The sequence below is a fragment of the Hevea brasiliensis genome, chromosome 14 (assembly GCF_030052815.1).
Source record: "Hevea brasiliensis isolate MT/VB/25A 57/8 chromosome 14, ASM3005281v1, whole genome shotgun sequence".
Taxonomy (NCBI): Eukaryota; Viridiplantae; Streptophyta; class Magnoliopsida; order Malpighiales; family Euphorbiaceae; genus Hevea; species Hevea brasiliensis.
The window spans coordinates 5,768,621-5,794,019 of NC_079506.1; the positions used below are offsets into that span (position 1 = coordinate 5,768,621).

At 32.5% G+C, this 25,399-nt stretch overlaps 1 protein-coding gene and 1 pseudogene across 7 annotated transcripts in view; both read right to left on the minus strand.

The window, feature by feature from the left end:
- LOC110672416 (putative disease resistance protein RGA4) overlaps nucleotides 1–25,399 on the minus strand; it is a 64,103-nt gene that overhangs the window by 38,655 nt on the left and 49 nt on the right. For 2 of the 7 annotated variants that reach the window (XR_009143640.1, XR_009143634.1), the window contains exons 1-2: nucleotides 24,034–25,382; nucleotides 23,696–23,940 (exon numbers count right to left, since the gene is read on the minus strand). The gene's annotated coding sequence lies outside the window, so the exon portion shown is untranslated. Of the gene's footprint in view, nucleotides 1–23,695; nucleotides 23,976–24,033; nucleotides 25,384–25,399 lie in introns of those variants that run through there. The other 5 variants (XR_009143635.1, XR_009143637.1, XR_009143636.1 and 2 more) reach the window with 5 other exon arrangements.
- Nucleotides 10,405–13,056, minus strand: LOC131173336 (putative disease resistance protein RGA4; annotated as a pseudogene).

Below are 25,399 nucleotides of genomic sequence, written 5' to 3' on the forward strand. Positions count from 1 at the left end.
ATGTAAAACCGAACAGAACCGATTAAATTTTAAAACCAAACCGATTGAACCAAATTAACTCGGTTCAGTTCAATTTTTTGATTTAAACCGAAATCTGCTCAACCCTACTTTACGGATCATTCAAAAGCAAACAAGTTCCAAATCATTGGGATAAGGCGGGCCAGCCATTTAATTTCGTGAATTAATTTCATAAAATTGGGAGTAAGTAAAAATAAAATATAATTGAAAAATTGAATCAAATCATTTTAATTAATTTTTTTAATTGATTTAATTCGATTCAATTAGTATTTTTTAAAAAGTTTAATTTTTGGTTTAATTCAGTTATTTTTAAATCAAAAATTACAAAAAATAAATCAACTAATTTGTCCAATTTATGAATAATTTTTGTTGATTTTATGAACTTTTATGGAATATGATCTGTAATTTGTGAAATTTATAGTATGTCCAAAGGATAAGAATATAAAATATAACAAATTAAAAAAGTCTAACAAAATAGGTTCAAATCAATAAATCAAATTGAATTGTTTAATTCAGTTATTTTTAAATCAAAAATTACAAAAAATAAATCAACTAATTTGTCCAATTTATGAATAATTTTTGTTGATTTTATGAACTTTTATGGAATATGATCTGTAATTTGTGAAATTTATAGTATGTCCAAAGGATAAGAATATAAAATATAACAAATTAAAAAAGTCTAACAAAATAGGTTCAAATCAATAAATCAAATTGAATTGAATGGAATCGATTCAATTCAACTCAACCTCTGTTTTTAATTTGATTTGCCTAATAATATTTGACAGAAAAGAAGCCCTAATATAGGCTAAAACAGTACTTTAGGTCTAGAGAGGAAAGGCAAAACGGGTTGGTTGAGTAAGCATAAGAGAGATTTGCATTGCTCGTGCAAATTTCCTTTAATTTACATGAGCCTGACTCATGTAACTTTGTGTCTCACTTGGGCTCTTGTTTTCAAGATTGCACGGCTGTGCACAGGAAGCACCTACTGTGTAATTTAAAAGCTGGGGTTCCACGGCCTGAGACATGGGGCCGCACAACTGATTGTGCAACTTCCTGCTTTTTCTTATAATTTAACGTTTTCCTCTTTTCTTCAACAAGCAATTTGACCTCTAATTCAACATGCTTCTCTTCCCCACTCATATCCATGACCTCTAAAGCTTGTAAATGGATGAAGGTAAGAAATTAACCATTAAATGTAAAATTATAGAAAGAATGTAAATGAATGAAAAGCATAGGAAAATGTATATAAAATAGCTATTTAAGGGGCAGAAAAAATGTCAAACATGTCATAAATGTCTATATAAAATGAATGCATCACCATCTAATAAAATAACACAATAAAAAAAAAAAACTTAGAAAGGCTCTACAGCAAAGAGAACTAAAGAGAGACACCTCCATGAAAGAAGTCAAAACACCAATAAAACCTCATCAAAGGGAACTAAACACTCTAGATCTATCAATATGCATAGATCAGAGGAATAAACCCAAAATCCATTTTAAATGAATCCAAATCTAAGAATTATTTGAAGAAAATACAAAAAAAAAAAGGGGAGGGAGAGTCATTGGTAAGAAACTCATTGATAACCACCCAAAGAGAAGCTAAGGGGACTAAAGAAAGAAGAAGAGAGATGAAGAAAAGATGAAAGGGAGAGAATTTTTGAAATTGACTTTATATTTAAAATGTGTGTAATTTTTTTTTTTTGTATTTGATTTTTACTTCAATTTTTTAGTTATTTAAATTCTATTCAATTCAAAATTGAACAGACCAATTGCAAGGCCTTTATAAAAATTAAGTTTTCATTCTAGACTAGAATAGTTTTTCCTTTTTTTAAAAAAAAAAATAAAAGAAGGAGTATTTGATTTAGCCATTCGATAGAAAGCATACTCCACTTAATGGTAATTTACTACTGTTTAACTTCATAATTTTTCTATGGACCCAATTTAGAAATTATTAAATTTTAATATCATCATGAAGAGAAAAACTGTATTTTCTGTTATTGCACTTTTACCCAAATAACAAAATAAAACATCTAGATAAAAAAAAGAAAAAAAAAGAAAGAAAAAAAAAAAGATCCTTGCAATGGAGGAAGGAACAAATTGAGGAAATACCAAATCCTCACAAAAAGGAGATAAAACTCAATTTATCAATAAGAACAGGCTGATCTGTTTCTAAAGGATATATATAGAATGAGGTAGCTATGATAGTTTAAATTTTTTGTCAAATCCATAATTATGTTTGAATGAACTCAAAATTTGAAATAACTTAAATTCAAATGACCCACATAATTAAGGGCTAATTTGTATTGTAACAACCCAGAAACAGAGAAAAAAAAAAAAAAAAAAAAACTTAAAACTTAAAACTTAAAACGCAACTGCCCCTCACCCTCTCCCTCGCGTCACCTTCTCCCCCTCACCTTCTCCCTCTCGCTTCCGACCAGCACCAGCGCCGGCGAGGCACCGGTGGCACTCCCCCACCTCAGGACGGTGTCAGGCGGCGACAGCCACGGCAGCAGGCGGCAGGGAGGAAGAGAAAGAGAGAGAAGAAAGGGAAGGAAAGAAAGAAGAGAGAGAGAGAGAGAAGCGGGCCGTTTTCCGGCCGTTTTCGGCCACCAACGTCGGCGATCCAAGGTGCCACCAACCCCCCCACGAACCCAGCTCCATTTTCCAACCAGCCATGCCCGGAATGGTAGAGTTTTCGGCGAGTTTCGAAGAGAGAGAAAGAGGAGAGAGAAAGTGACGGCAGTGGCTTTCCGGCCACTTTTCCGGTGATCCGACCGTCGGATCAAAAATCCGAGGCCACCGATGGACTCAGGACGACGAGATCTTCGAGATAGGACTGGTCCCGCTCCGATCGGACACCGTTTGAAAAAGGTGATAATCGGACGGTCCAGATCGCTTTGTGAGATTTTCGAACTTTTTCGATTCCCAAAATTTAAAAATAATTTTGTGATAATTATTAACAAAATTTGGACTTTATTTAGGTGCTATCGGATCGAGGATAGCTCATCGGCGTCGGGACTGCATTTTCAGCCAGATCCAGCTGCCCGACGGCACGTCTCAGAACGTGGTCAATATTACAGTCAATCCTAGCATTTTTAGACGTTCTGGACGCGTTCCAGGTGTCAGAATTGGCATAGGTAAACCCGAACTCCAAGTTGCTCATTTTCGGCTAATATCGATTTAGAATAAAATTCATAAAATATTCGTGGATGATTAAAAAAATTATAATTCCTTTTGCAATAGTCTTATAATATTATTAAGGACCGCGGGGCAAAATTTTAGAATTTTTAGAGCTTGTTTGAGTGGATTTTTGAAAAATGTCAATTATAGGGACTAAAACGTAATTTTTAAGATTTTGAGTATTGTCTGATTTGGAGGGCCCAGGAGGGGCCATGTGATATTGATGAGATGTGATTGTGGAAATTGAGAATTTAGAAGTGTTATTTGAGCCTTTTTGCAGGTTGGGTAGGTCCTAGGTATAGGGGAAACTCTGCCGGATTTCCGGCATGAATTAGGCTGTCTATTGCCTCTTTAGAGTTTTATCTTAACTTAGTACTAATAAATTTATAACTTAATTATTAGGTGATCGAGGTCAGCTATTTTCTGCATTCAGCAGCCACAATAGTCATCGGTGTACTGTGAGTAAAATATTAATTTTAATTGTAATTTCGATATTATTATATGTTCAAGCATGCCCATGCATCACTTATACGCATATATCTATGTAGTTAAACTCTAGGCACGATTTATGTTACATTCATAACTGTTAGCGTGCCATGGATGTTGTTGTGGTAATTTGGAGCAGTGTGCGTGCGTTGGCGTGCGTGTGATGTGGTGTGGACTATGGACAGGACGGGTAGTCACGGCTTGAGTTCTTCGCTGGGACCCGATCCTTCAGGGGGTAGTCACGGCTTGAGTTCTTCACTGGGACCCCCGATTTGGTTTATTAAGCGAAAGTCCGGCTTGAGTTCTTCGCTGGCACCAGGTTGGATTTAAGAGGGCTGTATAGGGGATCAGCTCCCATATATTATGATTGATGTTACAGGGTGCGTGAGTGCTCCAAATTACCTTTTTGATGTTATGATGTGAAAATATTGTTGATGTTGCATTTCACTCTACAGGGTGCATTAGTTTTAGATAGTTATAGAGATTATAGTTAAAATTGATATTTTACTCTTTGAGTCGAACGCTCACTCCTGTTCAATATTTTTCCAGGCCACAGGAGGAGTTATTTTACAGAGCAACCTGTTTTCTTCCTCGCAGGTTTAACGTCGATTATTTAATTGTATTATTATTCTCTAAATTTGTAATTTAGGACTCCGCATGTGCTAGTAGTAGTATTAAGCCTGACAGGGACTGTATGAATTCAAGTTTTCGTATTAATAAATGAAAAGAAAAAATTTTATGAGTTTTAAATGGTTATAAATGAGGTAACAGGGTTGAGCTGGGCTCCTCTAATTTTTGTTTCTGATAATTTCTGGGCTAAGTTGGCCCGAAATATAATTATAACAGTTTAATTTAAATTATCTTATATGTATATTGGGCCTAAATTGTGGGCCTGGTTATGGATTTAAGGAACAGTTAGGCTTACTACGGGCCTTGGGGGCTTTAAGCTGGCCCTGGTCCTAGTGCCGGTCCGGCCCATAGGTTGGGTCGTGACATGTATGATCTAATTTGAATATGATACATTTAAATTGACTTGATCTAATAAAAAATAATTACTAATCAATTTGTTTATTGTGTGAGAAAATTCAATATTGGGATGATGAGCCCCTTTTTTTTTCATTATGCAAGTCTTTTTTCTCCTAAGAGCAGTTTCTTTATCAACTTTAAGCTAAAGCAGATTTGTTAAAGAGAACAGGAAAAACTTTAAGGCCATTATTTTGTCTTTATGTTTGTCGGTAAATTCCTCTCTCTTCCTCCATCTATTCATCAAATTTTCTTTCTGCGCAGCACCATTCTTCTGTTTATCAAAGCATTGTTTTCTACTCCCTCCGTGCCTGCTTCTTCTCATTCTCCTTTGTCTCAACTCCATTAGTCACTTTCATATACCTAACATTTATATGAAATTCACTTTAATTAGTCAATACACAGTTTAAAATTAAATCATAAGAAAAGAGAACAAATGATAAGCCCCACCATACACCTACTACCCCCTTAACAACCAAGTAATAATTGTATTTCTCAATTGAGACCAACAATGTTCACTAGCTGAATTATTGCTCTACATGAAAATAATTATTAGAATTATATTTATAGATTATATAATTAATATTTTAATAAAAATATTTTTTTAATAGATACAAAAATATAATTTAATATAATATAATTCAATATTTTACCATTTAAAGGATAAAAAATTAATTTTTATTAAATGATATTCTCAATTATTCTTTATAATGGGTAATATTTTATAAAAAAAATAACTAATTAAAGAAAAATTCTTGAAAATATGAAATATTTTTTCTTTGTTTCAGCTTTTATACATCTTCTTTTGTACAGATATATAGATTCTTATCATTCATTTTTACTATTCATTAGTCTTTTAATTATTTTTAATATTTTATAATAGTATTCAAGTGGCAATTGACACCAATTGATTATCTTCGAAAACTTATAATTTTTATGTAAATTTTTAATATTTAATAATAAATATAAAAAAAAAGAAAAATTCAATAAAATTAGTCAAATTAATAGTGGGACAATGACGAAAGGTATATGTGAATTAATGGTGATGATGTGAAAGAAAGTTGAAAAAAAAAATAGAAAGGGTTAGTGTGAATGCCAAAAAATTAATTAAAGACCTTAATAATGAAAAGAAAAGATAATAATGAAGATAAGATTATATATATATATATATATGGATAATATTGAGTGTGGATGATTTTTGGTGTCGGTTTATAATATTGAGTTTGAAATTACTTTCACTAAAATGGCTTAAATCAATTTGATTTGGCTTTTTCTTGCTATATATTTATTTTCAATTGTTATGAAAATATATTAGTAAATATAGGTTTCTAATACTAACTATATATTTTAATATGAAAATATAAATGTTGGGATTCTTTAAATTAATTGCAGCTTGTGCTCACATAAAGATTATATGAAATCTTTTCTCTAAAAAAGATAATGGAGTTTAGTTGAGTTTGATGAAAGATTAAAAGAATTTAATTGCAATTGATATACATAGCGAGTATGAAATTTACATATTCGAAAGATTAAGTTGCTTTTTCTAAATTTATCCATTATATAAAGATCAAACACAAAATATAATAACAAGGAAAGAGTATTTTTTGTTTTTATTAAGCTTAAATAGTTTTTAAAATTAAAGAATTATATAATATTTTATTTGTATTTATTTTTATTTGTCAAACCTCAAATAAATAATTAATTATTAAAAAAATTATACCAAAAATGTTAATTATAATAAATTCATATTTTTTTTGTCAAATAAAAGGTAGAACCATTCATTTCATATATCGTTTAATCCATCCACAAGTGGCAAATAAATAATTATGTGAATAATGAAAAAATAATTACTAAAAATTTTAAATTTAAATAATTTCACATGTAGAAAACCTACCATCCTTCGCATTGGTTTAATGCTTCCACATATATTTATTTAAAAAAATATTAATTACATAATAAATAAAGACGAAGAAAAATTATAAATTAAAAAAAAAATTGATCTTTTTCTTTAAAAATAGAGAAAATTGAGTAAGTCTTCTCTATATCTGAGCACATACACATTCATAGTTAATCAACAAATGACATTAATTAAAATCACGAAGAATTGTTATTAATTTTTTATGTAAATAATACAAGATATTATTTTTTCTAAGATTTTTTTTTCCTTTTTAAATTTTGTTAATATATATGATTTATTTATTCATTATCTAAAAATTTCTGTTTACTGAATCAAAAGATCATCAATTGATTAATTACTAGTCCAATATATACTGAAAAAAAAAATGATTTATTTATTCATTTTTTACTTGATTAATTAAAAAAAATGATTTTTTTTTTCTTTAATAAGAAGAAAATTAGCCTTTAGCTATACAATCTCGAAGCTATTTTTCTTATGACTTCAATGAAAATTCTTTTTTTTTTTTCATCAAATTGTAGAGGTAAAAAGATTATAAAGTAATTTAAATTCGCTTAATTTGAACAGATTTATAATTCTTATTAATTTATATAAAATTTTAAATTAGAGAGGAGGAACGATAAAGGAAACAAAAATCTAAGAATATGGCATACCACTAAATATTTCTTCTTCTAATATATTTGGAAAAGCAGCAAGGTTCTAATATATCTTTCAATTGGGGACAACCAAGGATCAACAACTATATGCAGTCTTCTTTTTATTGAATAAATCCATGAAACTTTTTAATCAACCAATAAATGCTCTTAATCCATAGTTTATCTTTAAATTTAGGTGATTAAGTTCAAAATTTTAAATTTTAATTAATAATTTTTACCACCTGATCATTCAATCAAATAAAAACTATACCTAATAGGATCTAACATTAGGTAAGTCAATAAAATACATAAGGAATGAATCAAAACTTATAAATATTATAAATTGAATAAAATCCATCTAAATCTAAAAATTAATTCAAAATATTATAACTTAACTTTGAAATCTTAAAAAATCTGCTCACTCATAATAATATTTATAATGGAAACTATCAAAATAAACAAAAGGAACAAGAAATTGAGCTAAGAATAGAAAAACTCATATGAAGAAAGTCTCAAAACTCAAAAAATCTGCAACTATAATGTTATTTTTGTACGAGAAAATCCAGCAATGGTGTATTTCTCTTCTTCTCTTTCTCATAGTCTTTTTCTCTCCCTTGCTCCTTATTTATTTATTTATTTATTTCATATGGCTTATTTTGGAAAGGAGGAGAATAAGATGATATATATACATGTCAAAAAATTATTCTAGAAAAATCTAATAAGAAGAAAGATAAAAAGGTACAAGAAGTGGTGAGGTATTAAAAAAAATCGTAGTCAATGCTAAAGTTTCACCAAACAATATGACCCAATGTTAGATTTCGACAGGCCCCATGTCTGGCAAAGAACTAATATTTTTTCAGTTTGCTAAAATAATACTACCCAACAACATGGGGCATGTTATTTCGTTTGAAAATCACTCTCTTTAAAAATTCTCTTTGCTGCACTTTAAGTTAGTTTGTTTGAAAATCTCTGCCTCTCCAATAAGTTTCTCCTTGCTGCACATGACATGTAACAATACCCAATGTAAGAACTCAATAAAATTTGTCTCTAATTCTCCAAGCAGAATTTCTTTAGCTTTTTCACCATTTTAGGCTTTCAAATCACATTGAATTATCTCCGCTTGCACTTTTTTATCTTTAAATCATTTAAAACCTATTAAAAAAGAATTTCAAAAAATCAAATATGAAATACTAAACTAACAATTTAACTAAAATAAAGGTTAAAAATGCTATAGAACATAAAGTTAAAGGGAAAAATGGATACAAAAATACCTTAAAATGCCTACATAAAATAAGTATATCAACAACCAATGATTAACAACTATATGCAGTCTTCTCTTTTCCCCCTCGACAAATGACTCGTGTCATCAGTCCAATTGACTAGGAAAATCAACAGGAGAAAGATAAGTTACTGAGAAATGTCTGATTTCAGCAGGTTGCATACATGGCTTGTGTCAAAGCAACTTGTTACACCATTATCTGTAGTCACTGTCTTGATATCTTATCTGCTTCAGTTTGTTAACTGAACATTCAAATCTGTCCTGCAAACATAATAAATGAGAGATGTCATGCAACAATTGCCAATTGTTCTTGGCAGTGCATGGAATCTGCAGATAACTATCACAATACAATAAAGTTTAAATGACTGACCACGATAAGCAGTGAGGTTTGTTTAGCCTGCATTTTTGACAAATTTTCACACATCTGCTTCCCGAAGAAATCTTTGCCTCAAACAAAATTGCTCCTGACAGTTAAACACCTTATAGCTTTTGAACTCTTTGCAGTGACTAAAATTGAGATCTTAGAATGAATTTAAACCTTTCAACTTTAATTATTTAGCAACCTCCATATTCTCAATAGAAGTTGACTTTTGAAGTAACAAGTCAGAAAACATAGGCCAAGTCCTGAAGAGAAAAACGCAAATGAGTGCAGAAAGCGAAGAATATCTAACTAATAATCTCTAGATAACTGTAATGGAAGGAAACAAAATAACATCACTAGCATTATTCCTCATGCAAGATTTCATCCAAAGATCAAAGTCAAGATTACTAGAAGGCAAGAGTTCATGTGTTAATTAAAACACTAAAAAGCATTAAAAACAAAAGTAACCAAACAGAGACTTGGATACCCATAGATTTATAGAATTGAGTTTGACTAGTACTCTGTTATGATTAATAAGGAGAATAAGGGACTGCGATTGTATGTGAAAGAAATATAATAGTTAGGATGGCCTGTGGTAGTTAATTGAAAAATTGAAATTTGCAAAGAAGGTTGTAATTGGCATGAACATTCATGGAAAGAGCTGGTAACTATATAAATAATAGCTATTGTATTTGAAGAAGATTGATTTCTGGAAAAATATCATTGGGAGGCAGCTGTTAAAGTTGTGCATTATTTGAAAGGAAATCCAGGTCAGGGTATACTACTGCATGCCAATTGTGATCTCAAATTGTCTGCTTACTGTGATTCTGATTGGGCTAGCTGTCCTTTGACGAGACGGTCTTTGACCGGTTATTTTGTTCTTTTGGGTGAATCCCCTATCTCGTGGAAGACTAAAAAGCAACAGACAGTGTCTCGCTCATCTGCTGAAGCTGAATATCGATCAATGAGTACTACAACTTGTAAACTTAAATGGTTGAAAGGATTATTGAATTCTCTTGGTGTGGCGCATACTGAACCTATGAATTTGTATTGTGATAGTCAGGCAGCTCTGCATATAGCTGCTAATCCTGTCTATCATGAACGTACCAAGCATATTGAAGTGGACTGTCATTTTATCCGTGATGAGATATTGAATGGTAACATTCGAACAGATTATGTACGTAGTTCAATGCAACCTGCGGATATCTTCACAAAGGCGTTGGGAAAGGATCAGTTTGACTTTCTTCTTCGCAAGTTGGGCATTCGAGATCTCCATGCTCCAACTTGAGGGGGGTATTGGAAAGGCAGCTGTTAGCTGCCACTTATTTTGCATTTATTTAGGGCATTTGTTTAGGAATTTTTGTGTACATATCTGTTCTTACCTTTTGTTGTATGATTCTGATACAATTTTGGTAGTTTAGCTTGATTAGGAACCTATTTGTTAATTGTAATTTTTTATATATATCTTTAATTTCTGGAGCAATAAATATCAGAATTCTTATTCCAAAATTTCTTAGTTCTTTTACATTGAATCATCACTGTCATCTTCATACCTCTTCATCCGCCATCCTATCAGCTTACGACAATACCACAATTTTAGAAACTTGAGGGATGGAAAGAATGATGTTGCTTGTCCATCAATTTCTATGTATTCTAAATCATTTAATCCCCAAATCTCTAACCGTTGAAGAGAAGGGATTTGATGCAGTGGTGGGAGATGCTGACATCTGCAAAACTGTAACAGAGTATTGACAAGATTTGGGAGGGAAGAAACCCAACTCGGAAGCCTCCTGCCTCTGTACGAAGACACTACTAACTCTTTAAGGTTAGGATGCGGTTGGAGATTTTGGAATGCCATTTCTTCACTTTGAACATTTGCATCATCATCTCGATCCGAAGATAAAGACAATGATTGAAGAAGCGACTTGTCTTTCAAAATAGGATTTATTATCCCATTTTTCACATATCCCAAATTAAAAATTGCAAGACTTCCTCTCAAATTGTTGAGGCTATTCAATTCATTTAATCCTCCAACATTCTTTGCCACTGAATTATCTTTTGCCACTACAAACCATGTCAACGTTCGAAGTGAAGTCAATTGCCCAAGCCCACGTGGCATATGGGTCAAATCCCAACAACCATCACAATACAAATGCCTAAGATTAATCAGTTTTTTAATATCTTTAGGCAGCTCCTTCAGCCTACTGCAATCGGAGACATTTAGCACTTGTAAATTTTGTAGATTCATAATAGAATTTGGAAGTGCTAAGATTTTCACATTACCAGAAACATCAAGATATCTCAGATGTTTTAGTTTATTTATGGAATTGGACACTTTTTCAATCATTGTGCATGGCCAAAAAAACGTTCTCAATTTTAGTGCATTGCTTAATCCAGCAGGAATTTGTTGGGATGAATATAACCGGAAGTCAAATGACACGTGACGGACATTTTCATCCACACTTTTTTCTTCAGAATTTATTATGCAAATGCCCTTCCCAGCAACTGAAGTTGCAAGTTCATGCATCAAATCATGCATTTTGCAACTTTTTACATTGCCTAATTCATCCCTCTTCACTTCTTGGAAAAATGACCTCCACCACAATTCTGTAAAATACTGTAGCCCAATGTCTTCATCACATAAACTTGAACTTGATGACTCAATGAACCCTTGGGCAGCCCAAAGATGAATCAATTTTTTCACATTAATCACATAATCTTTGGGAAATAATGCACAATACGCAAAACAATGCTTCAAATGTGATGAGAGATGATCATAGCTCAATTTAAGTGTATTTAAAATGACATTTTCATTTTGAGCTATTTTTGAAAGATCATTTTCTAAAAAAGGCAACCATTCTCTTTCTAGATCTCTAAAGTATAAAAGACCTGCAATTGTCTTTATTGCAAGGGGAACTCCAACACATTTCTTTATAATCCGCTCTCCGATTTCTTTCACATTTGGACTCTCTGGCTCTTTCCCCTCGAACACTATTTTCTTAAACAAAGACCAAGACTTATCTAGATCTAAGCCCTTTAGAGAATAATGTGTCTTTTTGCCACTAGTTATTCCTGCAACCTTTTCGGAACAAGTGGTCACTAAGATCCTACTTCCTCTTGCACCACACGTCAATAATGCCTTTAAATCAGTCCATTTTTGAAGATCTTCATTCCAAACATCATCCAACAATAACAAATATTTCTTTCCTTCAATTCTTTCTCTTAGATCACTTTGCAATTGATCCAACTCAAGGTTTCCTGGTTCCTTATGAGTCAAAGATTTTATAACCTTTCCCACAATTACTTTTACATCAAAGAATACACAAACCCACATTTTCAACTCAAATTTATCTGTAACATTCTTATCACTATAAACCAATTGAGCCAATGTGGTTTTCCCTAATCCTCCAATTCCAACAATTGGAATCACTGAAACATTATCTTCAGTGTTGGAGTCAAATAGAAGTTCTAGAATTTTCTTCTTATCATCATCCCTCCCAATGACTTCTTCCTCAGCTACAAATGAAATAGTTTGGTCTCTTTCTCTAGCTGTGAATGGTTTTTCTGTACTATGCTCTACAAAGTGGAACGCATGCCTATCTTTTGCAATATCATCTAGTCTTTCCCTTATTGCCTTAATCTTATGACCCATCTTAATACCACAAACTATTGGATTGGAAGCTGAAAAGAAAAGCCATACCTCCTTTTTCAATTTGTTTCCACCCATGACTTGCTGGCGCAAAGCTTCAGTGGAGAAGTCGTCGAGCAAATCATCTGCGTCATAGACCACCTCTTTCAGCTGGCCCAGCCAATCTTTGACTTGATTGTTTTGAGCAGACTTCTCCTCTGCATCGAGAAGCACAGCCTGGATTGTGGTTGTTGTGTTCTTGAGTTTCTGAAGCTCTTCCTTGAGACCCCATCACAGGCCAATCTCTTGGAGAGCTACAGAACCCAATTTCTTAATGATTTCTCCAGCAACATTGAAGAGAACATCTTGGGCCATTTTTGGAAAAGGGTATTAGGAAGCACTCTGGAATTGAATTGATTTTAAAGGAGGAAATGTTGTTGTGAAGTGATGGGAGAAGGAAAACGGCCAATTATTTATAAGACTTTCCATGAAAATGCTTGTGCATTACATGTAGAATCTATGCCTTGAGTAAACAAGTCATCAAATGAAAGGGCATATTACATACTTTAATTAAGATCTAAATGCCTTTATTTCATTTCTATTCAAACAATAAATTCCTTTCTTTGTGCTTACGGAGCATTTCCCCCATTAATCTCGAATCAGTTTTTGCGTAGCAAGACTATGTCTCCTATGGCTAGTTATATGGCTAGAAACGAGCTTTTATGCTTTATTCTTTGTTTCTGATAGAAAGCAATGGAAAGAATAAAAGATGCAAATCCTTTAATATGAATGTTTGGACTTTAGCAGTGAAATGACTACTTTGATTGCTAAAGAAATGTAGCTTCTTTGCTTTATAAAGAATTAATTAATCATGGGCTTTTATGAAGAATGTAGGATTTACTATAACCTTAGTCTAATTTTAATTTTTTACAAACTCATCTTAGTCTTAATTTAGTAAAATATTATATTTTTAATAATTAAATTATTATTTTTTATTTTTTAAAATTATTTATTATTTTTAATTAAAATAAAAATAAATATTGATGAACACCCAGAAAACCATGGCTGCAAATAAATTCAAACAGAAATCAGAGAAATATATATATTATAAAATTGATCTCATAAAATTAAGTCTTTTGATTTATTAATATATTTAAAAGTTTATCATATATTATATTTTTTAATCTACATAATTTAACGATTTGTTAAATAATATCCGCTTATTTTAAATATTGATTATTTTAAATTTAATTTATTATATGTAATTATAAAATTTAAATTTTTCTTTTTCTTTTTCTTTTAAAGAGAGAAGAATAAAATATAGATCATAAATTAAGAAATTATTTAACACTTAATTATTATTATTATTATTATTATTATTATTATTATTATTATTATTTCTTCTTAAATATTATCCTAATATATAAGATTTTATTTTGGACAAACTATTTCTAATTAATCAAAATTTTAATAAAAATTTTAATTGTATTTAATATAATTAACTAAAAATTTTATTATTGATTAAATTTTATATTAGGATTAAATTTTATATTATAATTTTAAAATATAAAATTTTATAAAAATAAATACTAAATTATATATTAAAATAAAAAATAAATAAGCCACCCAATGTGCAAAAAAATAACTAGTTTTATTTGAATTTGGAACACCATAGCTGCAGTTGGTGATTTCTGTTTAAAATCCAAAAACTACAAAATCAAAATTCAACCCTAAACCCACAAAATCTCTGAAATCCATAAATTTAGAAATTCAGAAACTCCATAAAACAAGAAATCACCTATTATAGCTAAGGCAATAAACCCAGAAATAAAACAAATCAGTAAGGGAGAGACTTACAAACTCAAAAACCCAATCAAGCGAAATTCAAAATTCATTCTATTTCCTCCACCAGCTGCTTCTCCCAATTTCCTACTCCAAGGCCACTAAAAGCTCTGGACTCGTCCCTCTCAAATGGAAAGGGAGCTTCCCGAGAAGAAAAAGATGAGAGGAAACTGTTAGGTCGTGCTATCGAGGTTGAAAGTCTGAAATCGAATCTCCCTCCAAATGAAACTATGGTGTCATTTTTAAAACTATTAGTAGTTGATTTGAACTTATATCCTTTTTAAAATGATGTGCACATTGATGACTCTTATTTGGAAGTAAATTTTTTAAAAGAAGAGTTGGGCCATATTTATTTGTGAAAAATCATTATTTATTTTTAAATTTTAAGAACAATTTTTTTAACAAAACATAGGAAATGCACTAAATTGTTATTAATAATAAAAAATAATTTATTATTTTAAAAATTAAAAAGATTATTAATATTTTTTATAATTAAAAAATTATTATAAAGTATATTAAAAAAAAAATTGGACCAAATTAAAAATTTTATAGTAGGTCAATTCAACCTTGGCTGGTAATTCAAAGGCTTTTCATTAGCCAGAGAAGAGAAGATGAAAAAAAAAATGGTTATAGTAATTATTAAGGCAAAAATACACATGGCTTGTAATTATGAAGTTCCAATATTAGTAAATAGGGCAAACAGAGAAGAGAATGAAGCTTAATTCTGTTTGATTATTATAGAAAACATGTGAAGGGATAATATCTGTGGCCACAATCTCAACAACTGCCTGAAAAACATTACATAATCAAATAGTTATAATTACAACACAAAAATCTTGACAAACTTAAAGATTGGGAACTGGTTGTGGATCTGCCATCAACAAGAGCATCCACTTGGTGGAACAACTATTGAAGTGTTGACATTTGAGGGGTGTGGATCATTTTGTTAAATTAGATTTGCTTGATGAGAAATGCCTGCAATTTGAGAGGCTCCTCTATAGGTCTTTGAGACAACAAGAAACTTTGATTAGAAATTTTCCATCCATGTAAATCTCTCTCATAGGCAGAAGGGTGGTTGAATGTGGAATTGAGCAGACAGTTGAGGAAAACATTCTCAAATAACTCGTATTATTGGTCCAAGAAACTTCGGGAGTATCCCATGTCCAGTGAACATATAGGGTTAGCATTCTACAGAAGAGGCAATTGAGAATTTGCTTAGATATTCACATCTGATTTTCATATTTGATTTTTGTTAATTAGCCGAAATCATGGTTTGTAAGGTTTTAGTGTAGCACATAGTAACCTAATTACTTATCTGATGATAAATATACACAAAAACTAATAACAAAATTAATACCTGGCAAAAGCTCATCCATAGGGATAACAAGTCCACTCTGCCCACAGAAACCTGCATAAAACATCTTGCAGTATAGCTTGTGACACACCCGTCCCTAACCTATAGAATTTCCCCTAAATTTTACAGCTAAAAGAAACCATAAAACCATTTAAGCTCCATGCCCATCAAACATATTTAAATACACAACTATACATATGTATTGGAAAGGCAGCTGTTAGCTGCCACTTATTTTGCATTTATTTAGGGCATTTGTTTAGGAATTTTTGTGTATATATCTATTCTTACCTTTTGTTGTATGATTCTGATACAATTTTGGTAGTTTAGCTTGATTAGAAACCTATTTTTGTTAGCTGTAATTTTTTATATATATCTTTGATTTCTGGGGCAATAAAGATCAGAATTCTTATTCCAAAATTTCTTAGTTCTTTTACATGGTATCAGAGCCATGGCTGATGAAAAGAAAAATGAGAGTTCTGGATCAGGAAAGAAAACTTCTAGTTCTTACACATTGAATTCGAATGACAACCCAGGTAACTTGATTACCCAAGTTTAGTTGAAGGGCGAGAATTACGAAGAATGGGCACGAGCTATACGGACTACATTGCGGGCCAAAAAGAAATATGGTTTTATTGATGGATCTGTTAAGCAACCAGCAGATGACTCACTGGAACTCGAAGATTGGTGGACGGTTAACTCTATGCTGGTTTCTTGGGTGTTTAACACCATTGAACCGACACTTCGCTCAACCATCTCTCACATGGAGAACGTAAAGGATCTGTGGGAGGATATTAAACAGAGGTTCTCGATTGGGAATGGTCCACGAATGCAGCAACTGAGATCGGATCTGACGAATTATAAGCAGGAAGGTCAACCGATCGTGTCTTATTTCGGAAGACTCAAAACGTTATGGGATGAAATAAACAACTATAATCAGATACCAGTGTGTATCTGTGCAGGCTGCAGATGCAATCTTACCATTGAATTGGAAAGAAAGCGTGAAGAAGAGAGAGTTCATCAGTTTTTGATGGGCTTGGATGAAGAAGGATACGGAACAGTGCGCTCTAATATTTTGAGCACTGAACCCTTGCCCAATTTGAATCGTGCCTATGCTATGGTTGTTCAGCAAGAGCGGGTGCGAACTATGACACTAACCAAGGAAGAAAGAGGCAATCCTATGAGTTTTGCAATTCAAGCAAGAAGCCGAAATTCAGGGGGGGATAAAGACAAATCCTCAATTTGTTCTAATTGCAACCGAGAGGGACATGATGCTGAAAGTTGTTTCCAGCTGATAGGTTATCCAGAATGGTGGGGTAATAGACCACGTGAAACTTCTGCTGGACGATGAGGTGGTCAAAAGCGTGGCAATGGAGCAGGACGTAGCAAGGGAGGAGTTGCTCGTGCCAACGCCACACAAGCAACTGGAGTTGATGGTGGGCGTGGAATTGTGACAGATTCAGATCGAAAGGGTCTTAGTGGATTAAATAAAGAGCAGTGGGCTGCTTTGTTGGGCATGTTGAATTCTTATCAGAATGGTGGCAATGAGAGGCTGACAGGTACGCAGAGGATATTTCCTTGGATTATTGACACAGGAGCTTCCCATCATATGACAGGAACATTGGCATTTTTGAGTGAATTGCGTGACATTGTGCCATGCTCAATCGGGTTACCTAATGGAGAAAAGACCTTGGCGATGAAAGAAGGAACTGTGTTGCTTGGAGGAGACTTGAAATTGCAACGAGTCTTTTATATGCCAAATTTGAATTGCAATCTGATCTCTGTATCACAACTACTTAATGATTCAAATTTGGTTATTCAACTCACTAACAAAATTTGTGCTATACAAGACCTAAATTCGAGGAACCTGATTTGAGCGGGTGAGCAACGCGAGGGGCTGTACTTTCTCAAGGGAGTGACATCGGTACATGCTTGTAAGGTAACTGATGTGGGGTTTTTTGAGCTTTGGCATAAGAGAATGGGCCATCCTTCTTATAAGATGGTAGAGTTAATTCCAGAAGCTAGTAGCATTGTTAGGAAAACTAATAAAACTTGTGAAGTTTGTTTTAGAGCAAAGCAAAGCAAACAAGAGAGATTTTTTTTTTCTAGTGACAATAAAGCTGATGGTTATTTTGAATTGATACATTGTGATTTGTGGGGACCTTATAGAGTCACAACTTCTTGTGGAGCAATTTACTTCTTAACAATTGTTGATGATTACTCTCGTGCTATTTGGATATATTTGCTGAATGGAAAACAAGAAGTAGCTTGTGTTCTTAAGAATTTGTTGTGATGGTTAAACGCCAATTTGAAAAAAATGTGAAAATTGTCAGAAGTGATAACGGAAGTGAATTTATGTGCTTGAAAGAATATTTTGATGAACAAGGGATGTTGCATCAGACTTCCTGTGTAGGAACACCTCAACAAAATGGCCGAGTGGAAAGAAAACATCGCCATATTCTTAATGTGGCAAGAGCCTTGCGTTTCCAAGCAAATTTACCCATAGAATTTTGGGGAGAATGTGTATTTGCAGCCAGGTATTTGATTAATAGGACTCCATCTATGTTATTAAATGGTAAAACCCCATATGAGATGCTCTTTGGGAAAGTACCTTCTTACAAACACGTTCAGGTTTTTGATTGTTTGTGCTATGCGCATAATCTGAATCGGGATAAAGATAAATTTGGTAGCAGAAGTTATAGGTGTGTTTTTGTTGGGTATCCATTTGAAAAGAAGGGATGGAGATTGTATGATTTGAAAACTAAAGAATACTTTGTATCAAGAGAGGTGGTATTCGCTGAAACAGAATTTCCATATGCAAATGAGAAAACAATGGGTGATGAACTCATTAAAAATGGAGTTGAGGAGTTGGATGATGAAGTTGATGGTTTAGAGAACAACTTGGGAAAGGAGCACGATGAAAGTGTGGGTAGAGAAAGTGAGGTGAATCCTAAAACGGAAGAATTGATCCATGAAAACAGTGAGGGAGTGGATAGAGGTGAAGTTGTTGAAGAGCAACTAGGTAGGGGACAAAGGGCCAAGCAACCTAGTGTTCGTTTGAAGGATTATGTGACAAACGCCACCAAAACAAGCCCCTCGGTATGCTCACCTTCCCAATCTGATTCCTCAGGTACGTCTTACTCTATAGCACATTATGTGGGTTATGATAAATTCTCTGCACAACACCGATGTTTTTTGGCAGCCATTACTACAGGACATGAACCAAGCTCTTATGCAGAAGCAGTTAAAGATGAACGGTGGAGAGCGGTTATGAGAAAGGAAATACAGGCTTTGGAGGATAATGGTACATGGACAGTTGAAAATCTGCCATTCGATCGTCGCAAAAATTTGCAATTTCGGGCCGAGCAGATAAGCTGCTGGAATCACTTCGAAACCGAGTCAAAGTTATATGCTATCCCACAATTTTCAGACTCTTCGGACGTGTTTCAAGTATCAGAATTGACATAGGTAAACCCGAACTCCAAGTTTCTTCAATTTTATAGTGTTGGATTTAGAATAAAATTTCATAAAATATTCGTGGGTTGCTAGAAAATTATAATTCCTTCTGTGTTACCTCTATAATGTTGCTAAGGACTGCGGGGCAAAATTTTAGAATTTTTAGAGCTCATTTGGATAGTTTTTGCAAAAAGGATTAGTTGTAGAGACTAAATTGTAATTTTCTAAAATTATGGTTATTGACTGTTTGGATGGGTCCAAGAGGGGTCATGTGATGTGATTGAGTTGTAGTTGTGAGACTTTTGGATATAAAAGTATCTTTTAAACCCTTTTACAGGTTGGGTAGGTTCTAAGTATATGAGAAACTCCGCCGGATTTTTGGCATAACTTAGGATGTCTTTGATTCTTTTTAAACTTGTATTGAGTCAATTGTATTAAAAAATTGTAATGTAATTGTCAGGTGAGCTGGGATAGCCTTCGTCCTCCGCCCAGCCATCACAGTGACCTCGATTTACGTCTGTGAGTAAAATATTGATTTTAATTATAATTTCAATATTATTATATATTCAAGTATGCCCATGCATCACTTGAAAATCCGGCTTGAGATGTACTCACTGGCAGAGGTTGAATTAAGAGAGCTATATAGGGGATCAGCTCTTATATATATGCTGTTTGAATATTATATGGGTGTGTGAGTGTTTCAAATTACCTTTTTGTTACTTATTATGTAATTTGTATAAAAACTATGAAAGTATTGCATTCCACTCTTTAGAATGCATTAGCTTTAGTAATTGTACTTAAAATCAGTATTTTACTCTCTGAGTCGAACGCTCACTCCTGTTCACCTATTTTTTTCAGGATACAAGAGGCCTTTTATTGAGTTTAACCTGCTCTCTTCTTCGCAAGTCTATTATCGACATTTAATTGTATTGAGTTTAACCTATTCACCTATTTTGTTCGTCTCACACAATTCTTGTCTCTACACCCATGAATAGCCAACAGAGGTGAGCAACACATCTCTCGAGGCACAGATGTCATTCTTGGGCACCTCCAAATCTCTAATTATTGAAGAGAAGTGAGATCCTGCAGTCCATCTAGCAGTAAAGATTCGGGTTCCTCTATATGGCAAATCAAGAGCTTCTTCATTTCAGAGAGAGGAGAAATGATTGAGAAAGAAGAAAAAGAAAAGAAACAAAACTCCAAGCATATGGCATACCACTAAATTTTTCTACTTGTAATATATTTGGAAATCAGCAAGATTGTGACTGTAACTAGGGGTGTGCAAACGGTCGGTTCGATTCCGAACCGAACCGACAAAACCGAAAATCGAAAATAAAAAATTTTAAAAATCGAACCGAACCGATTGATAAGAGAAAACCGAACCGAATCGAACCGATAAATATCGGTTCGGTTCGGTTTTAAACCGATCAAACCGAAATTTATAAAATTTCATATTTTTAACATTAAATCTAAATAATAAAAACATAAAAACAAAAAAAATTAGAAATCAAAACTCAAAAATCTTAAGGTTCGGTTCGGTTTTCTTTGATTTCGATTCAGTTCGATTCAATTTGATTCGATTTTTTTTTATTTCCTATATATATTAATAATTTCGGTTCGGTTCGGTTTTTTTGATTTTTTTATGAAAATAACCGAACCGAACTGATTAACCGAAATTATCAAAATTATAAACCGAACCGAACCGATTAAATTTTAAAACCGAACCGATTGAACCGAATTAATCGGTTCGGTTTGATTTTTCGGTTTAAACCGAAAACTGCTCTCCCCTAACTGTAACTCTGGAGCTTCTCATATATTGTTTTGTTCTTTAACCACCATTCTTTCTACATGAGAGAAAATGGAGAGAATAAACATAATATGTATAATTAGATGATTGAATCGAGAAACTACCTTCCAAGTTTCCTTTGCACTAGTTCCAGATTTCAATTTATTACTCGGAATTTTCAGAGATGTGGACAAGTGAAATTTTATGCAAAATTCTTAAAATCCAGCACAACTAGATCACTGATGATCACATCGACTTGAATATGCACCAAAGTTCCCAGGAAAAGGTAACCGAGTTGGGAAATTTGTGAGATGAGAGAGATAAATAAGGTTCCTCAATGAGTTAGAAGTTCTGCTGTAGAACTTTTAAACGTTTTACCGAGAAGGACGAGTACCTGCGTATGAATCTTCTGGCAGCGGATTTTATTGTAAAGAATACAATGGATAGAAGCATGAACTGCTCAAAACTTTCCAATTTATCAGAATTTGTTCAACACGTTCCAATTATTCATACATATCCATTATCATATCACTTGCCAAGAACACAAAGCACAAAGAAATTCGCCGCAAAATTTATCATAAAGGAAATAAATTCCCAATTATTAAAAGAAGAAAAAAAAAAAAAAAAGGAAATGGATACTCTGCATATTTGATACTTACAACTCGATGTTAGTACTGCTGATTTCGAATGGTATACTTACAATTATTATATATTTTATAAGTATAATATATTAATTGTATATTTTTATAAATGTAATTGGAATATCTCTTATTAATTTGAAATGATAAATTATTAATATTATTTTTGTTGGCATTCAATTTTCCGTTGATTTTGATTCTGCTAATGTGTGGATTTGTAATTTAATTTTTCAATTAGTAAAATCGTAATGCTTGTTCACTTAATACGTTTTTTATATAATTTTTTTAATATTACAAAAAGAGTCCTATTTGTTTTAAAATTAAATTAAATCAAATCAATTGTTTGTCCAATTAGGATAAAAGGGATATTAAATAATTTCATATGTAGAATACTTAGCATCCTTCACTTTGGTTTAGTGATATATTTATTTAAAAAATATTAATTACAAAAGATGGAGAAAATTGATAAACGACAAAAATAAAAATCAACCATTTTCTTTAAAGATGGAGAAAATTTTAATTAATAAGGAAAAAAAAATAAAAATAATAACAAAAATTCTAATCCATAAATAGAGATATTTATAATGTGATTTTTAAAAAATGATTTTTTTTTTCTTCAATGAGAAGAAAAGTAGCCTTAAGCTATGCAATCTTGAAGCTACTTTTCTTATGTCTTTAATGAAAATTCTATTTTTTTCATGAAATTATAGAGGTAAAACGATTTTGAAATAATTTAATTTTCTTGACTTAAAACGACTTATAATTCATATAAAATTTTAAATTATATATATACATATATATAACCAATTAAAAATTGGCTCGTTTATATTAATTTCATTAATTTGAACGTAGATTGAAAAATAAATAAATAAATAAATAATTGAGCTTTTAAAAATTTAATATTTTTTAAAATTTTGGTTTTTCAAAATTTAATATTGCTTTGTTCACATTGAATTAATGCTTTCATACTTGATTTAATAATATTTTTATATGTTCAATTTAATATAAAAATAAATTTTTGAGTAACATATTTAAAATTTTAGGTATAAATAGACTATGAAAAGTTATCAAAAGAAAAAATATGCTAATCACAACAAAATCAATCATACTAAGAGCGCAAAGATTTTTTACGTGGAAAACCTCTTTGAAGAGGAAAAACCACGGGACTTTTACGTCCACCAAAGATCTCCACTATGGTAAAAATAAGATTACAAATGTCTCATCCAAATTCTCATAGCAGCTACACAAATTAATCTAAACAACAACGACATTAAACATAAGAGAAAATGTAGAAAAGTGCATAATTTCACCATACAGAATGTAGATCCAAGTGTTCTCTATCTGCTGTCCACAAATCAGCCTGAATCGGACCACAATTGACTTTCCGATTGTCAAGTTGATCAAGTCTGCTCTGCTCATATAGCCCAAAGCTCATAATTTTCCTCTCCTCATGTTCCTCTCAATCAATTCTTGTCTCTACACCAATAGCCAACTGAGGTGAGGTAACACATCGCTCAAGGCAAAGACGCCGATCTTGGGCATCCCCAAATCTCTAATTATTAAGAGAAGTGAGATTCTGCAGTTCATCTAGCAGTAGAGATTCGACTTCTTCTATGTGCCAAATCAGAGCTTCTTCAAATCAGAGAGAGGAGGAATGATCGAGGAAGAAGAAAAAGAAAAGAAACAAGACTCCAAGAATATGACATATCTAATATATTTGGAAAAGCATAGCCAGGTTGTAATTGTAGCACTGGAGCTCCTCATTTCTTGTTTTGTTCTGCAACCACCATTCTTTCTACATGAGAGAATAAACATAAAAATAAATAATTAGATGATTGAATCAAGAAACTATCTTCTAAGTTTCCTTTGCACTAGTTCCAGATTTCAATTTATTACTTGGAATTCTCAGAGAAGTCGACAAGTGAAATTCCATGTAAAATTCTTAAAATCCAGCAAAACTAGATCCTGATGATCAAATTGACTTGAATATGCACCAAAATTCCCTGGAAAAGAAACCAAAGTTGAGAAATTAGTGAAATGAGAAAGATAAATAAGGTTCCTCAGTGAGTTAGAAGTTCAAGATCGAAGGACAAGTACCTGTGTATGAATCTTCTTGAAGTAGACTCTATTCCAAAGAATACAATGGATAGAAGCATGACCTGCTAATGCACTCAGCACCGTTTGCATTTGTTCAACACTTCCCAATTTATTAGAATTTCAGGGATGTTAAAAACCAGTAACCGTGGGACTCCTCTTTCTTGATGAGCCAGTTTATTGCTCTTTTCCCAAGGAATAGAGTTGCTAAATTTGTGGCGCATGGAATACTTATCCTTCACACTATTCTGTGCAAATAGAATCAGAGAGTGAAAAATTTCTCCTATAAGTTCAGAAAAAAAAAAATAAGTCAAATTTGCGAATTGAAGAGAAGAATATACTTCATTATCCTGTGCATTTATTTCTTTCCCAATCAAGTTGAACATTTGGGATGTGAGAAATGAAATGCCAATTTCCACATCTTTCTTGCAAATGGGGACAACCAATGATTAACAACTGTATGCAGTCTTCTTCTTTTCACCTTTGACAAATGACTCATGTCATCAGTCCAATTGAATAGGTAAATGCACAGGGAAATGATGAGTTACTAAGAAATGTCTGATTTCAGCAGGTTACATACATGGCTTGTTTTAGAGCAACCTGTTAAATCATCAGATTGTAGTCATTGTCTTGATATCTTCTCCGCTTCAATTTGTTAGAGAGAACTCACGCAAACAATTGCCAATTGTTCATGGAAGTGCGTGGAATCTGCAGAAAACTATCACAACAAAATAAAGTTTAAATGACTGACCAGGATAGGTCGTGAGGTTTGTTTAGCTATGCATTTTTGACAAGTTATCACACATCTGCTACCAGAAGAAATCTTTGCCTTCTACATAAGTGCTCCTAACAGTTAGACACCCTCCAATACCCTCCAATAGCTTTTGAACTTTTTGCAGTGACTAATACTGAGATCTTGAATGAATATAAACCTTTCTATTTTCATCCAGGAATCTCCCTTTTTGAGAACCTCCATATTCTCAAGAGAAGTTGACTTTTGAATTAATAAGTCAAAAAGCATAGGCCAATTCCTGAAGAGAAAAATAAAATGAGTGCAGAAAGTGAAGAATATCTAACTAATGATCTCTAGATAACTGCAATGGAAGGAAACAAAAAAACATCACTAACATTGTTCAGCTGTTACGACTAAGGGATGGGATGAGCTAGATGAGTTGGCTGGGCTGGATAAGTTGACTTAGGTGGGCAATATTCTGTTATTTTGTAGCGGTTAGCATAAATAGGGGAAGAATGGCTGTAATTGGGCATTCCTAGAATCACTAACAATTGCAGAATACCTCTCTCTCTTCTTCTCTAATTCTAATCTCATCCCTTTCTATTTCTCTTCTCACCCATTCTAATTCTCTCCTCACCCAGTACCTTTCTATCTCTTTCTCTCCCTATTTCTCTGTTTCAGCAATTGTGCAGGTCTGATATGTAACATCAGCTTACTTCTAATTCAATGACTATGCCATAGTTTTCTTCAATTAAATATGATACAGGTATTGAATTCATACACTTATAATTGTCCAAGAAAAGGAATTCAGGAGAAGGATGAAGGCAGCAGAGAATATAGAGAGCATTTGTGGATAAATGAAGATAGGTAATTTAATAATTGATGTGAGAAGCATCTGAATCCTTGACAAGTATAGAGAGGTACAGAAAGATGGCATCTTGAATCATACAGAGAGAAGCAGTGTAAAGAGTTAC